We start from the raw sequence: 3,458 nt of genomic DNA, 5'->3' as shown, positions 1-3,458 counted from the left end.
ACTACTGTAGCCTCCAAAGGACTCACAGTCCAGTAAAAGACATGTCAGAATACCGCTCCAAGAGGAGAAAACGGCTGCCCTTGCCTCTTCTACTCTTCTACACATTGGAGAGTCTATTGTTGATTGTCTCTGATTCACCAGTTCCAGGTGAGACACTTTTCAGTCTCCTCAAAACGCTAGATACTGCTCTCAGGTGAGCAGGACTCCCAACCCACCTCATCCTGTCAGCACCCAGAGACCCCACCACAATTTCTGGTAGCCCTCGGGAACACAGGTCCAGGCACGTAGGTCTGCTTACAGACACAAGGGTACCAAGCAGCCAAATCCGTGAATGCACGGACTGCAGAAGAAAGGCAATCCAATACTCCAGTATAAAACACTACTTCTTAAGTACTAAAATCATGGTCTTGTAGTTGCATTTACCTGAGGTATGAGGGGCACCCAGTGGCCAGCAAAACTCATCATTGGTAACTGGAAAGGATCACAGCACAACAGACACGTAAGCAGGACTTGGTCCCTTTGTGATGTGGGAGCTGAGGCATCCAGTTCCCAAACATGCTCAGAGGACAGTGAAGGGGCTTCCAGCACTGGTGTGTAAACACCCAAGTCTGTACGGCTCAGGAAGGCTCGGCACCTGCTCCAGGCCTATTCCTGCAGATCCTGACAAGCCACTCCAAGCTCAGTTCAGCTCTTAACAAAGACCATGGATGCTTCCCTCATTGAGCTGAGGGAAAGCAGCCCTCAGGAAGAGGGACACATCTTAGGCAGCTGCCACTGAAATCTGCACTCTTCCACTTCTAGAATACTATCACACACGTGCATCTGTCTAACTGGATCCAAACCCTGTTTAAGTAAATCAGAGCTATACATGGATTTTTAGAATGTATATAGGCCAGTTTTACTTAAGCAAAGGAGATTTCTGATAAACATGCAAATAGGAATTTAAACAGCAATTTAAAAACCACGAATTCAATTCTCATTACTTATGCAAACTATCATGGTCTTGTCATGCTTTATTTCTCTGCCTTATCATTTTATCTATGGTATTTCCCTTCTGTTGCTGCATTTTCTTTTTTTCCTGTCATCTACATTTTCTGGATGTGTTCTTAATGTCCTCACCTCCATATTTTAACCTTTCAGGTAACACAGGCTTTACTGCAGCAGGCAGGGAACAGGCATTCACATGTAACTGAAGACACTGTAATTCCTGGTACGTAATTGCAGGGAACAGAAAACTTCAAGATATCATCAGACAAGTAGTTTATCATATGAACCTAGGGGCATTTATGGGCTACAAGAAGAAACAGATAGGCAGACATTTAAAATTCTATCTGTACAATTGAAAACTTTTAAAAGGTAGAAATTATTATTTTTAAGAAATAGCTAAATGCCGTTTAAAACAGTAAGACTCCTTTTAGTTCAACCTGTGTTAGATTTATTTGCCATATTTCTGTTTGCCATTATAGTTCAGGAAAACACCAGAATACCCATCCTTCCTGAACTGTAGGACTGATATCAGTTAAGGATCAGAACAAATTCTTAAAAAAAAACAAAACAACCCTCAGAAGTTAATCATAAAATCTACATAGAAAGAGGACAGGCAAGGGGGAAAAATGCCAAGAAGAGAAAACCATAATCACCATCCACTATTCCTATGGAAAAAAAATGTGGGGGGGAGGGAGCAAAGCAGAACGAAACACAGAAGCATAAGCTGTAAATACAGCACACATTTTATTACCGTCTATGTGCTGCTTCAGTCCAGGACTTTGCAATTTAGTTGCCTATTATTTGCCTTCACACATTAGCAAAAGAGATCTACCATTTTTGAAAGGTAATTATATTGTAATGCGGGTGGCAGTAAAACAATTACACAAGATAAGCCCTTGCAATGATCTTTACAAAGCAAACCAAAAGTAGTATTGAATCATAAAAGCCCCAACGTGGAGAAGGCTGCATTGCAGCACTATCGCTCTGCTACTAGTTTCCCTGCAAAAGTGGCAGAGCAATACTGCAAACAGTGTAGAAAGCCGACACAGTGAAGGTTAAGCACTCCGTAAGTTGAAAGGATTCTTAATCCTAGACTAATCCTTTATCGTCTCTATTTGGTGTAGATTCCAAAGTACTCCAAGTGCTAAAGAAACATTTGTTTGGGCTTTTTTCACCCATACGGAGTTTAACTTTTACACCCTACTGCTATCCATAAGCTCTCTTGGTGTGCTGCCTTTTTAACAGAATTTTTCCTGCCTCGTGAAAGTTGTCAAGACATGGTGAACACAACTGCTGAGCAAACACTAATTACTATTAATAGATAGCTCTGGAGATTAAATGAACTAAAGCAAGTAGTTTGTTTGACTGTCACATTGAGGCACTTGGTATTTTTATGACTTGTTAGTGATTCAGTGGAGATTTCACATGGCAAAAGGTGCCTAGTCAACCCGTGCTGATTGAGATTGCCAGTTTGAAATAGATTGTTCTTGTTTTAAACCTTGACCAGCCTTCCAACAAATCAGGACGCTTACTGGTGATACATTACAGATAGAAGCTAGCATCAGACATGCAGGAAAAAGAGGACACGGAGGAAATAATATCTGATCTTTGCTATTTTCCAGTGCATAAAGTAACAGCCTGTCATCTACCTTTTGCAGGTCATTTTTATCAAGTTGCAGGCCAAAATGAAATTTGACCTCCATTTTCCAGCTAGTCTGGAGATGATAAATTTAAAGTAGACAGTGTAAATGAATGGTATGCAACAAGAGGAAAGTCAAATTGGTGCAGAATTATTTGTGGTCAAGTTTTTGCCCCTGTATTTTTCATTATACCTTTCCCCGACAGTTTTTTGTCATCCTTTTCCTGTATTTCTCTTCTTCCTTCACTACAGTCTGGCCTCTTTTCCACCTGGAAGGATAACTTTTACTGCAGCCATGCCCTGGTCACTGGGAGTGCATTTGTCCTCCCAGATAATTAGAAGTGCAGCGCAGTAGATACCTGATTCTGCAAACTCGTGCAATGGAGTCAAAAGGACTTCTTCTACTTAACAAGACACAGTGAGTCAGAGGAAAGCCAGGAGACTCTTACGTATAGCTTCATTGCACCTCACCAATATTATTTCAGTACTCCTCAACAACAAAAACATGTAAATAAAATGCATATTTAGTTATGCCCCAAAATGACAATTTCATAAGTCCACATCTGTCTTTACTCCCGTGCAGCATCAGGACTTGGGATGTCACCTCTTCAGAGCAATCTGCTTTCCATTAAAGGGTAATAGAGGAAAGGTCTCTGGTCAGAACCTTTGGCCACATCCACAGATGGAAAACAGAAACTTCATCAGTTTGGAATAAATTGTTTTAAGCCTTGACCAGCCTTCCAACAAGGGAAGTTCCCCTCTGGCAGCTGAAAGTGAACCTCTGGACTGCCAGTCCTCTTCCATTAATTGTTTTGATGAAGGAAAGAAATGA

At 41.2% G+C, this 3,458-nt stretch overlaps 1 long non-coding RNA gene across 1 annotated transcript; it reads left to right on the top strand.

Moving 5' to 3' along the window:
- Nucleotides 1–528: 528 nt before the first annotated feature.
- LOC109367395 lies at nt 529–3,161 on the top strand. Its single transcript, XR_002114508.1, has 3 exons — nt 529–590; nt 1,141–1,210; nt 2,879–3,161. It is a non-coding gene; the product is annotated as an uncharacterized LOC109367395 (long non-coding RNA).
- Nucleotides 3,162–3,458: the final 297 nt, after the last annotated feature.

This window comes from Meleagris gallopavo, chromosome 4 (genome assembly GCF_000146605.3).
Source record: "Meleagris gallopavo isolate NT-WF06-2002-E0010 breed Aviagen turkey brand Nicholas breeding stock chromosome 4, Turkey_5.1, whole genome shotgun sequence".
Lineage (NCBI taxonomy): Eukaryota > Metazoa > Chordata > Aves > Galliformes > Phasianidae > Meleagris > Meleagris gallopavo.
The sequence above is the reverse complement of the archived record's forward strand: the minus strand, read 5'-3'. Positions and strand labels throughout refer to the sequence as shown.